The sequence below is a fragment of the Empidonax traillii genome, unplaced genomic scaffold, assembly GCF_003031625.1.
Source record: "Empidonax traillii isolate 1590-97213 ecotype Southwest subspecies unplaced genomic scaffold, ASM303162v1 scaffold455:size476776, whole genome shotgun sequence".
NCBI classification, from domain to species: Eukaryota; Metazoa; Chordata; class Aves; order Passeriformes; family Tyrannidae; genus Empidonax; species Empidonax traillii.
The window spans coordinates 179,834-192,075 of record NW_020955648.1 but is presented as its reverse complement, the minus strand read 5'-3'; the positions used below and the strand labels follow the sequence as shown (position 1 = coordinate 192,075).

The 12,242-nt window shown below is 56.4% G+C and overlaps 1 protein-coding gene across 2 annotated transcripts in view; it reads right to left on the bottom strand.

Annotated features, from left to right (window-relative positions):
• The window catches only part of PDGFRB (platelet derived growth factor receptor beta), a 31,757-nt gene extending 20,024 nt beyond the window's left edge, over window positions 1-11,733 (bottom strand). Inside the window, exons 1-2 of one of the 2 annotated variants that reach the window (XM_027895309.1) lie at window positions 11,712-11,733; window positions 11,355-11,511 (exon numbers count right to left, since the gene is read on the bottom strand). The gene's annotated coding sequence lies outside the window, so the exon portion shown is untranslated. Of the gene's footprint in view, window positions 1-540; window positions 651-11,354; window positions 11,512-11,711 lie in introns of those variants that run through there. The other variant, XM_027895310.1, reaches the window with a different exon arrangement.
• Window positions 11,734-12,242: the final 509 nt, after the last annotated feature.

The window sequence follows — 12,242 nt, the reverse complement described above, 5'->3', positions numbered from 1 at the left end:
TCTCTTGCCTTGGCTCAACAAAAGTCTGATCTACCAGCAAATCCTTCCAGGTCTCCAGCTTATTCAGCAACTTCCCTCTCCTCCCGGCCAGAAAACCCCTCCGCGACTCTCTCTCTCTGCGTTTGCCAGAGGGGATAAGAGCACTTAGGAGAAGAGCTGGGGGTGGTAGGATGAAAGGACCGAAGTGAAACTTAGGCTGTAAATGAATGTGACCTCCCTGCACCCACCCTCAGGGAGCACCAAGCTACAGGAGAAAGGAGGAGAATAGACAACCTAATCTCTGCCCCCAAGGCACTGAAGAACAATTACCTTCGTTTTCCAATTCTCCTTTACAGAGGTGTGTGATTCATCCATTATTCAACGTTCAAGGTTGTAGGGACAACTGCGATCCTCTCCTTTCACCCCTCCCTGCCTGCATGCACAAGCCAGGCGGTGCATTCACCACCCCAACCCCCAAACATCCTTCTGTAAGCAGCAAAGATCTTCCCAAACTCATGCCCAGCGTTTAGCTGCCTGTCGGGCTTCATGGCCGCCACTTACTCCTGCTGCAGGCGAGATCTTGTCTTCCTCTTCCCGCACAGACAGGTCCCTCCTTCACTCCATCAGTGATCTCTGCAGGATCACTGATGGGGTAAACCCCGGCCCTGCCGGCGCTGGGGAGCCGGGCAGGGGTGGGTGCTGGTGCTGGGCTGGCAGGGGTGTTGCCTTCAGCGAGCAGTGAGAGCCCCACAGCCTCCGCCTGCCGCCTCTGGCCGCCTCCGCTGTGTTCATAGCTGGTTTTAATAAAGCTGCTGCTTTTGCAGAAAGGCATTTCTCCTGGAGATGCTTCCCAAGCAGAGTGGGAGGGTGGCAACGTCTCGCAGAGAGTGGTGACCTCTCCCTTGTTTGTCTGCTCCGGCCAGGGCTAGAGGCAGGCTCGGAGACTCTGAGCTCTGCCAGCCCTGCAGGATGCACGGGGAGAGAGGCTTGCAGAGGGGAGAAACCTTTCTCGCCCTGCCACGGGGACAGCCGTGCTTGCACTTGTGAGTGCACACAGGCATTTCACAAAGGATGCAAATGCACCCAGCACACTGCCAGCCTGGAGAGCACTTGTTTCTCTCCTCAATCCCAGCTTTTGTTCTCAGCAGGAACTGTAAGTGCCACTATGAGTGCCAGACAAGGAGGGGCAACCCCACTCAGTGATCCAAAAGCAGACATTATCCCACCCAGGGACCCAAACGCAAGTACCTACACAATCTTCAGCTGCCTTTAATGATCTCCTCCCACCCCTCTAGGTTAACAGGGTGCCATGGACCCCTCAGAATCCTACATCCTTCCCACAGGCCAGGACCTGGGTATTTTCAAGCCTTGGGACCATTTGCCTCCACCCATCCTGGCACAATCCTGGAGTCCTGGGAGCTCCCCAGCAATGCCATATCCCTTTACTCAACCCTGCAGCTCTGCAACAGCCTCCCTGCTTGTCGCCACCGAGGCGATGTCCCAGCTCTCCATCCCCACCTTACACCCCTCACCATCCTCCCCTCCCTTGCCAGCACAGGTACAGACCTTCCCTCTGCCCCTCTGTCTCAGTGATTTGAGGTTAAGCCGGTCCTGGCCAGGCAGGGAAGGGAGCTTTTCTCTTGAGCTGCACTGTTTATTATTCTAAAGGAGGAATTTGGCTGAGAGAGGAGACAGGAGGTCGGCTGGCTCACAGGGCAGCCGGGCTGGCTGGGTGACACAGCCCCACACCATGTCCAGCCCCACATGCCTGTGGGGTGTCTGTGCTCCTCTCGGGGCTCAGGTCCCACGGGCCAGGCAGTGGGGGATGCCAGCTCTCCCATAGCCAGCACAGCGTGTCCCTGCTTGCACCCACACTGCTGCCCACTGAGGGCACCGCTGGATCGGGAGTGTTTGGGAGGGTTTGGAGACACAGATACAGGCAATTGTCCTTGCTCGGTGACACAAACACTGTCCTTATCTCCCCTCTGTAATCACACCAGCCTGGCCGCACGTGTGGTCACAGGAATGCACCCAGCGGCCGATCCTCCCCCGGACATCCAGAGAGGAGTTTGCAGCCTAGAGGAGGAGATCTGAGCCAACCCCGGGGCCACGGGCTTTCCCAGCCCAGCGCTGCTGGCGAAGGAAAGTGTCCCATGGCTGGCTGGGGCCAGGCACTGTTGGAAGCCTGTTTGAGCATCTCTAGCCTCGTACTCCAGCAGTGGGTTTCATGGGGCAGTGGAATAAACGGGGTCACCTCAACATCCCTGAGCAGCAGCAGCAGAGCTCAACAGAGAGCACCCCGGGCTCTGATGGCCTGTAATCCCCCAGACAGGACACAGGCAAGAGGGCCAGAGCAGAGGTCAAACAGCACGGCCAGGGCCACGACTGCGCCAGGACCGGGATTCAAGTCTCATGATTCTCCGTCTCATGACTTCACAGCTTCTCCAGAGCAGCCCGCTCCCATTTCTCCTGCATCCCAAATCTGATGACAGCTGAGCTTTCTCCTCCGCCTCCTCTCCCACTCCCTCGCTCGTGTGGATGGGGGCTGATGCCTCTGTGGCTGATGAACTCGGACAGGAATTTCTGCAGTTGGAGCAGGGCTACGCCCAGGGCTTTTGATACGAGGAAGAGCAGTATCCAGCCTCTGCTGGGGATGGTACCACCTTTATCTGAGGAGAACCATTCCCTCAGTCACCTCTGCTGCTTCTTGCATCTCACTATGTCTCACATCACCAAACCTTATTGATTTGTTAATGTTCCCCCATCCCAGACCTCTTTCTTTAAGGATTCTAGTAAGCTAAAGATGCCTTTGCTAATGCCGAAAATATGTAGTGTGGGCTCAGTCTTGACTATTCTTGGGCAACAAGGCAAGAATTTCCTCTGACTTTGCTCTGCATGCTCTGCCACACCTCCGAGCCCTCTTCCCTCTGTGTTTGCTCCCAGCATGTGCTGTCTTCTGGAAATCAGGGTGCACAGCCCCCTGTCAGAAAACCTTATTTGCATTTCCAGGGGCAATTCCTGCACATATTGCCCCACACTGCTCTGCTTCCTGTCCATGCTCTCCTTGCCCTCCTCGCCGCTCCTGTGACGCTGGGCAGAGGTGCTGGATGCTGGCCCTGCCCATGAGGGCACCTCATCTGGCAGCATCATGACCACAGAGCAGTGGAGAGGTGAAGTCAGGCCTCTCACACAGCCGCCAATCCTTTCTCTTCCTCTGGATTTCTATTTCTAGCCCCTTTTCTTGCCGGGCTGTGCTTCCAGGCGCTCCCACAATGCTCGATGGTCCCGCTGTCCTGCCAAGCAGGCGAGGGACATCTGGTGCAAATTAGCGGGAAGTCAAATACACTTTATTTCTTCTTTGTCTAAGCGCATCTGAGTCATTAAGTGAGATCATGGGTGCCCGTATGTAATGAAAAATCCCCCCTTATGGATCTCATGATCAATGCCCCTCTCAGCCAGGGAGCAAAGGCTTCTCCTGGCAGGGGGAGGGGGACACCGTCCCCTGCTTTTGAAGGCAAAAAGCTCCCTGAGCAAAGGCTGGTGACCCCTGAAACCCAAGCTTTGCTTGTCCAGCAGTGAAACTCCTTGGCTTGTCCTGTTTTCCTCTGCCACCCTCCCTCCGGCCTCTGCGACTGCTTCTTTCCCACCCTTTAATCTAAATAAAACCGAGTGGTTGTTATTTTTTTTTCCCTTGGCTGGAATTGTCCGGAGTTGCAACATCTCTCCTCTGGGGTCCCTCGGCTCCCATGACACCGTGTTTACTCACAGGCCAGATTATCATCACAGAGCCCTTTTTCTTTTTCCCAGCAAATGGCTAGAATTAGGCAGGGCACACACATGGGGAGCCTGTCATCCCGAGGCCCATAAACGGCTGCTGATAAAACGCAGAGGTAGGAAATCTGAAACCAGGCTGAGGAGCAGCTGGGCTGGGGGAGTCCCTGTGCCCCACACGCCTTCCCTGCCCTGGGGACGAGCACCTGGGGGCAAAATCCTCCTCACCTGGCCACCTGCCAGTGCCAAGGGGTCCCTGAGGCTTTACCCAAACACTGGTGAAACTAAAGGATGCTGAGAGCCCTGGATACCTGTTTGCATCGTGCTGGATCTGTGGGTCTGTTTCAGTCAGGGAGAGCTGAGGTTCTGCAGGCACTCACAGAGTCACTAATGCCAGAACACTCAGAGTGGTTTTGTGAGACTGTGAAGATATGGCTAAAGCCACAACCCTGGTATGAACCAAGCTTTCAAGGAGATGGCAAAGCAGGGACAGAAGCCACCTCTGGGGTGGTACAAACCCAGGGACACTGTGCCCACAGTTGGGAATGGCTCTTCTGCCCGCCTCTGCAGCAGGGAGTGGGGCTGATATGACCAAAGCCCCCATCCAGGACTCCAAGTACTAGTCCCCAGCCTTGGTAGCACCTGGAGGAGGTGGTTGTGTTGTTGTGAGGATCCTGCAGCAGATGGCAGGGCCTGAGCTGGCACAGCAGCCTCCTCCAGGCCAGCCTGCCATGGGCTATCATGGGCTTTGACAGCATCTGACAGAAAGCTGAAAATGAGGTCTGTGACCCCACAGCACAGGGGGAGGCTGCTGGGGAGGATGACAACCCCACGCTGAGCCTCAGCAGGGTGATTCAGCAGCCCTGGGGTCAACCATGTGAGGAATGGGGTGGGGTGGCGAGCCCCACGCAGCCCCGTTTGACCATGGCCATCCTCCCACTCCAAGCGAGGGGGGACCACAATGTCCACACGCACAGTTCAGCAAATCTCCAGCCGTGGGCTCTCCGCAACACGTCGTCGCTGTGAGGAGCCGGCACAGGGGGACGTGGGACCAGGGCAAGCCCTGCACTCTCAACCCAATCCCCTCCGCTTTCCCCCTCTGCTTTAAGCCCATGGGAGACAGAGGAAACGAGTGACCCATTTAGTGCAAGTTCAGAATAAAAAGAAACATCTGTTTGGAGGGGTGCCAGTGTTATAAATAATCCCCCAGCCCCGAGTGATGGTATTCATGGCCCTTTCGGCTGCGCATGCTCCCCCGCTTCCGCTTTTGGAGGAAAGGCCAGACCCTGGGGGCTGCTCCCTGGAGCCTGCAAGCTTGGCCCGGACTGTGGGAAAACCCTGGGTGAGCACCAGGGCTCACCTGGGACTGGGGAAGGAGGAATGGAGGTGTTGGGAGGAGTGGCTGCCACGTGCCAGGCAATGCCTGCCTGTCCCTTGCTGCACACTCCGCTTCTTGCCCTGGTCAAATCCTGCCCGCCTTGCTCTCCCTAGGGCAGCCAGCGGGTACCAGGGCCATGGTGGTGCTGGGACTGGCTCATGGTGGTGCTGGGACTGGTCTGTGGTGGTGCTGGGAGCTGGTCAGTGTTTTGGAGCACAGCCCTAAGTCTCTCATGGTGTACGACTGGGGGTGCTCACACCAGGTGTGGAGAGCAGGATTCTGTGCAGCCTCAGGGCTCACCCCTTGCAGTGTGATGACCCACTAGGGGAGGCACAAATGTGCCCCTTGGGAGCATTTAAGCCCTTCCCAGTGCTCTTCTCCAGCAGGATGTTCAACAGAGCCCAGCCAGGGCTGTCTGTGACTGTTCCTTAACTTCTCCATTGCCCCTGACAGCAAAGACATTTTTGGGACAACACGCCATGCTGCTTCATGAGCATGTGAGCAATGTGCATTATGAGCAGAGCACCCAAACTACAGGCTGGGACCCACACAGCTCCTGCATCGCTTCACCACTGGCCCCTCCAAGCCTTGGGGCTGGCTGGCAGCAGTGACTCAAAGAGTTCTCTGATCCCCCCCCCCCCCAGACTGGCATATTCAGGGGTTCCAGCTCCTGGGCATGTGGGACAGGTGGGAGTTGCCTATCTGAGCAGAGCCCATCTGCTCATCTGAAGCTTTCCCCCATCAGGTGGAGAACAGGAGAAGCAGGGAATATGGGACCAAGGTCAGGTACCATCTTGGCTGCTCATCCCATGTCCTGGCACCCACAGGGCTTTCCTCACTCTTGTTCCGTGGCTGCCAGAAAGCTGTGTTTGCCTTCCTGTAGTGATTCAAGGGAAGCACTCTCCTAAGGTATGCACAGGGAGAAAACCATTCCTCAGCAGTTGGCATCTCCATCATTTGCTCATGGCTGCTGCTCAAGGGTGGCTGCTATGGTGAGGTCAGGGCTGGAGCCAAAGGTCCCAGATGGTTCTAATTAACCACTAATCAGCTGCAAGGGGAGGGTGATGGAGGCAGGATGAGAAAAGGAGCCATCCCAAATCTTAGTAGGATGTAGGGGCTTTGCCAAGCCCTAGGAGCAGGCGGGGTGTTGTGGTCTTACCAGCCCCGTATACCAGCAAAGGACAAGCAATCTGATCCTCTTGTGAACATTTCCCTGAGACTTGGATTTGTGGAGGAGGAGGAGGAGATAATCTCCATGGATGCATTGGCTCTTCTCAGCTTCCTGTGAGGGACCTGAGCTTAATTGCTTGGTTCTGGGGTTTTAGGCTCTCGTGGCTGGGATTAGGCACTCACCAGCTCTGTGGTCAGGGCGCTTTTCGCCTGTCTACTGGATCCAGAGAGGAGCCTGGCACTGTGGCCAGGGTGGGAGAGGATGAGGAGTGGTAGTGCTGGGCATGAAGGGCAGAGGCTGCTTTCAGAGAGGGGGTTGTTTATTTGGCCCTGTTACTTCTGGGTTTCTGAGAGGTAACAAAATGCAGCTTCTGGTGCAGTTCTTGGTGCTGTGAGCTGATCCTGCCCCCTCCTCCATAGGCTCACATGTGGGGCAGGAAGACCTGGATGGTGGCATTTGGCATGGAGACTGCAGAGATGGATCACCTCTTCCTATGTGCTCTGGCCAGGCAGCATGAGCCATGCTTGCCAACCTGCTTGCAGGGTCCTTTATAACCTCTCCTCTCAGTCATGGAGCAGAAATCAGCTCCCATCTGCACCCATGCACTGCAATCAGCCCCTACTATGCCCAAAACCTCCAGAGGAGAAGCAGAGGCAGGACTTGGCGCCAGCAGCTGCCAGCACCTCCTGCCCTACGCTGAGCCCAGCTTTAAAATGGGCACTGAGTCCTGCTCCTGAATCAGACCATATTCTCTCAAACAGCTCCCAGGCTGGAGAAGGAAACTTGGCAGCTGCCTGCAGGGAGAGAGGAGAGGACCCCTTTCATGGTGCCGGCAGCGCTTGGCCCTGAGGAAAGCACTGTTTCTGTTCTGCCACCATTGCTTGGCAGAGGCTGAAACCAAGGTGACTTCCAGTTTGGGAGTGAGAACGAGCTTGCAGAGCGCAGGGCTCGAAATGGTGCATTTTCTGCTGGCAGCAGTTCAGACAAACCCACAAGCAAACATATTTTTTTGTATAAATAAGACAGTGTGTCTCGCCAGTTAAAGCAATTCAAACATGAATGTAGCAATTTAATTGGTGCCAATTGCTGTGTCTCAGTAGCATTAAGATTTCAGTCACAGACTCTTTCGCATGGTAGATGGGCCGGAAGGGGGAAGGCAGAGGGACAGGCAGGATGGGGCTGAGGGGCAGACTGGCCCATCTCCTGCTGCTTCAGGAGCCTTGTACCCCTGAGCAGTGCTGTGCTGCCCATGGGGACCCTTCCACAGCAGGGAGAGGGTGCCTCCTTCTCCATCTGTCTCCTGGTTTGCAGCCTGGGGTTTGACAGCCCGCCCAGCGCCCTGATATATCCCTGCACTCTCCAACCCTTCCCTGCTCCAGCTCCTGCACACCACAGCCTCCTGCCAGCCCCATCACACACACTGGCTCTTGTTGAGCCTGGGGATGGGTGTTGAGGGAGCTCTGGATGTGCCCCTGCAGGCACGGCCTGCAGAGGGTGAGTCGATCCATGGGTGCGGGACAGATACCACACACTACACCACCCTGGCTGTCCTGGCACCAGCCTTTCTGTGGGAGTTTTGTGAGCTCCCTGATCCCTGAAAGGGCTCTGCACACCACTGTCCCCTGGCTCTGCACGTCAGTGGTTGCAGGGCAAGGGTACAAACACAGACCAGGGCATGCCACAGCCTGCTGTGCACCCAGGGATGATGGAAAAGCAGGGTGTGAGGGGCAGCACGTCACTGTAGGGCTTGTGCTGCCAGGCTGGGGGATGATGGACCCATGGGACCCCCTTGCTGAGCACATAACCCATCCCAGCACCTCTCTATACATCCCCAGCACGTGTCCCTGTCCCTGTCTCAGCCGGGTCTGCTCTGTGTCCCCTGTGGTGCTGGGAACATGCTGCCCTTCCAGGAGGAGATGTCCCAGTGGGAGAGGAACAGGACAGAGGTGTGCTTGGCTTGGGCACCCTAATTGGGCAATGGGGGAAAGGAGAAGGGGAAACAACCACCTCTAAAACAAGCCTCGTTATGTCCAATTTGCGTGGCGGAGCGGAAGGAACATCCTGGAGCTGCTCCAGCCCCTCAGGAAGCAATACCCAGTCTATACTCTCCCCTTGAAGCTCCTCTCCAGGGGATTTCTTTCCCTTGGTTAAAGTACAAACAAACAAACTCCAAGAAGTGTTCAGCTCCAGTGCTCCCTCGCAGGGATAGGATACATCCAGCCAACCCCAAGCCTGTATGGTCCCCAGCTTCTTCCAGCTCTGGGCCAAAGGCAGCCCCAGCTGCCAGCGCTGGCGGCTGTGCTCCCACAGGGTTTGGCCACCACAAAGCTCCTCTGCTCCCTGCCCTTTGCCACTCCAACCCGAGAAGATGCTCTGCTGGAGCCTGTCCCTACGGACACCGCTGCAATCCCATCCCACTTCAGCACGGCATCAAACTCTGGGACCAGAGGAACCTTGGGGACCAGGCACCGAAGTCCCTCCCCAGACCCTCAGGCAGTGCTCAGTCATTTAGGCAATGCCACAGCCAGCCATCATGGTCTCTGCTTGCATGGCCTCACTCCTGCAGCTAGAGAGCATTTCTTAACCTCAGCTTTCCTCTGGTCCTCACTAAGACATTCCTGTGCCTTAGTCCTGGAGGTGGGCTCAGTGCTCTCCTCTCCCTAACTGTGTCATTCTGAACACCCTGGAAATCCTGTCACAGACGCATCAAAAATGAGGCTGAAAGAGATCATGGGGTCATTGTCCTATTGCTGTGCCCATGTCTTCCCAGCCAGAGCTTTGCCTGACATGTCCTTTGAGATCTGTTGGGCTGAAGGAACCCAGTCTCACGTCTTTAAACCTACAGACATTTCCCCTAAAATATCTTTTCTCTCTGTAGTGACCCTTCCTGTGCATGAAGACTGTGTTACCTCCCTACAACACCCAGTGAACAAGCCCCATCAGCCGCTCTCCCAGTCCTCTGCAGCTTCTTCTGGGCTTCTCATCACCCCCTCTGCTCTCCCCTGAGCTTCTCCACATCCATCCCTGTTGAAGTGCTCAGCATCACTCCCTGGGCAGGACCTGCACCCTTCACCCTGCCTGTTTGAGCTGCCTCTAACCATGCACCTTTCAGCTGCCTCTAACCATGCACCACACTGCAATCTGGTTTGTGTCCAGTATAGACTCCCTGGTTGGTGCCAGACTCCACCCAGAGCTTTGGGATGCCTCTGTGCTCTGGTGCACACCAGCTGCCCATCCAGCCAGCCCAGGGTTCAGAGCCCTGCAGGACTCCACAAGACATACCCAAAATTTTGGACAATAAGCCATGGCTAAGTTCTCCCTGACTGCAGTACTGCAGCTGGCTGTGCCTGTGTTCAGACTGTGCTCTCCATTTGTGGGCACCCCAAATCCCAAATCCTGTGCAGGGATGTGGGAGATGAGCTAAGGGCAGGGTGGTTCTGGTCCTCTCACCTGCTCCTCTAACAAGGACTCTCCAGGCTCTTGAGCTGGAGGAAGGGACAGCTGGCTTCAGGGAGAGAGAAAAACCCTTTGCATGATGCAAGTGGGTTGCTGTGACTTGGTGCTTCTTCAAAACACTGAGCCCTCTTGCATCAACTGATTTGGGAGTGTTTCCTGGATTCAGGGACGCTGCCCAGGGTTGGTGACTGCAATAAAAGCCCAGCACACCCGAGGCCGGGTGACATCCACGTCAAGGAGTGACTTCAAGCCTCATGTCAGACCCTGCCCGGGGCTGGCTGCCAGCTGGGGTGGCTGCTTGGTGGCTTCCCATCCAAACCAGTCTGGCACTTGCCCTCTGCCAGGCAGAGCTGTGTCTTTGACACTGGCACCAGGTGTCCAAATGAAACTGGTTTCTTTTCTGAGAGGATGGAGTGCACAGGCACCTTGTCCTGCAGGGTGGAAACGACCCTCCAACCCAATTCTTGATGGCCCCTGGGGACACTGGGTCTCAACATTGTTAGTCCTCCTTCAGATGGGAGACCCCTTGAAAAGATTTGGGAATGTAAAGCTCCTGCATACCAGACCAGCTACTTTAAGCTATTTGCCCAATGCTTTAGCATAAACTCCAGTCACTCTCAGGCAAGGACAGAGCAGCACAGCACCCCTTTCCACCAAAAATTCTGCTTTGAATGACTGCCAGCTGGCAGGTGAGTTCAGGAGCCAGAAGCTCTGAGCCTGCAGTGATACCAGTGTGAGCACCAAAGCCCCGCAGGTCATGCAAACCCCTGTTCCCAGACTGTCAGAGCTGCATAGTTCAGCACAGCTTCACTCCAGACCAGCTCCATCCTCTTGGAGGCCCTCAGCTCCCGTGCTTTCAGGACAGCAGAGCAGTTGCCCACATCCATGCCTGGAAGGGTTTTACCAGGCTCTGCCCCTCCAGTGCCTGGCACACCAGGGCACAGACCCTGGGCAGGGCTTGCAGATGTCCCTGTGCACCTTGGCCTGGCCCTCAGGCACACGAGTCCTGCCATGGGAACAGACCAAGGTGGCGTGGTCCTCGGAGCACCCTGAATTCAGAGGTGACCATGGGTGTGCTCTGACAGGCTGACACAGGGGTGATGCTGCTCTGCAGCAAGGAACACTCACACCTCCCTAGGACGCCTCGCCAGAAGATCTGAGCAGCCTCTTCCCCACACACACCCCAGCCCTCCCACTGGGCAGAGAGAGCCAGGGCAATCCCCTGATCCAGGGAAAACAGAGATCACCTGGGCCCTATTCTTGCTGCAGTGGGGTCCCTCCTTCCTTCCCTACAGCTGGAGTATCCCCTGGGCTCCCCTCAGCCATCCCAGCCCAGGACATGAGATGGGATGGCTTTTCCCATGGGATGCTGCAGAGCTCATCCGCTCTCCAACAAACACCACCTCCCCAGGGCTTGGCAGGGCGTTTTGGGGTGCCAGCCCCTTGCAGGAGAGCAAAGCCCCTTCCAGAGCAACCGTGCTGGGTAAGGGAGAGGGTCCTTGGGGGCCGTACCAGCTCCAGTGCGAGGTTTCCCGTCCGGAGAGCCGGAGCTGAGCAGGAAGGCGAGATGGCACCCGGGTGGGCGACACGGGAGCTTACCTTGGGCAGGGTCCCACGGGTCAAGTGCCTGTGCCGCACGTCCCACGGGCACTGGCTGCCCCGAGATTCCTTGCTCTCCTCCTCCGCGCTCTCTATCTGCTGCCTGCTGAGGCTCTCCCTGCCCTCCCAGCCTTCCCCAGCTGGCAAGGCTTTTCCACTTAAAGGCGAAAGAGAGGGAAAGAAAGAAATGAAGTGGAGGGGAGGAGGGGAAAAAAAAATAAAATAAAATCAAAAGGAGAGGCGAGGCTGTGCCAGGGCTGGGCTGCAGCCAAGCCCCTGCTCTGCTCCTCTAGTGCATTTCAGCAGTGCCCTGAGCAGCCCCCAGCCCTGCTGGGAGGGGGTCCATCCGCCTCGGACCTGAGTGTGGAGCAAAACCCTGGGCCGAGGGATGTGCGCGCGTGTGTGTGTGCGTGTATAAATAAAAGAGACCTCGGGAGGAGGAGAAGGGGGGAGGCCGCCTCACCAATGAGGAGCGGAGCTCCTCCGACTTCCTCCCTCCACCCTCTGTGGGGACCCTTTGCAGAGCAGAACTCGCGATTAACGCCCGGCGGACGAGTGTGATGGGTGAAAAAAAAAAAAACTTTTAAAGGGAGGAGAAGCCAAAGTGGCTGCAAGAAGAGGGGAGTTTTGCTGCGGGCTGCGATGGGGGCGAGCAGTGAGGGCTTGGCTAACAGGAAACAAAAGGAGCCCGGACCAGCTAGACTATCGCCTCCTTAAACTGGAGGGAAGGAGCTGCTCTCTCACTGTGTCTGCTTTCAATTCTGGCCTTTTCCTCTGTTTTCTTTTTCTTTTCTTTTCTTTCTTATTTTTCCCTCAAATCCCCCCCTCCCGTTTTCTTTTTTCTTTTTTTCTTTTTTTTTTCCTTTTTCTCAGGATATGAGGGGATGT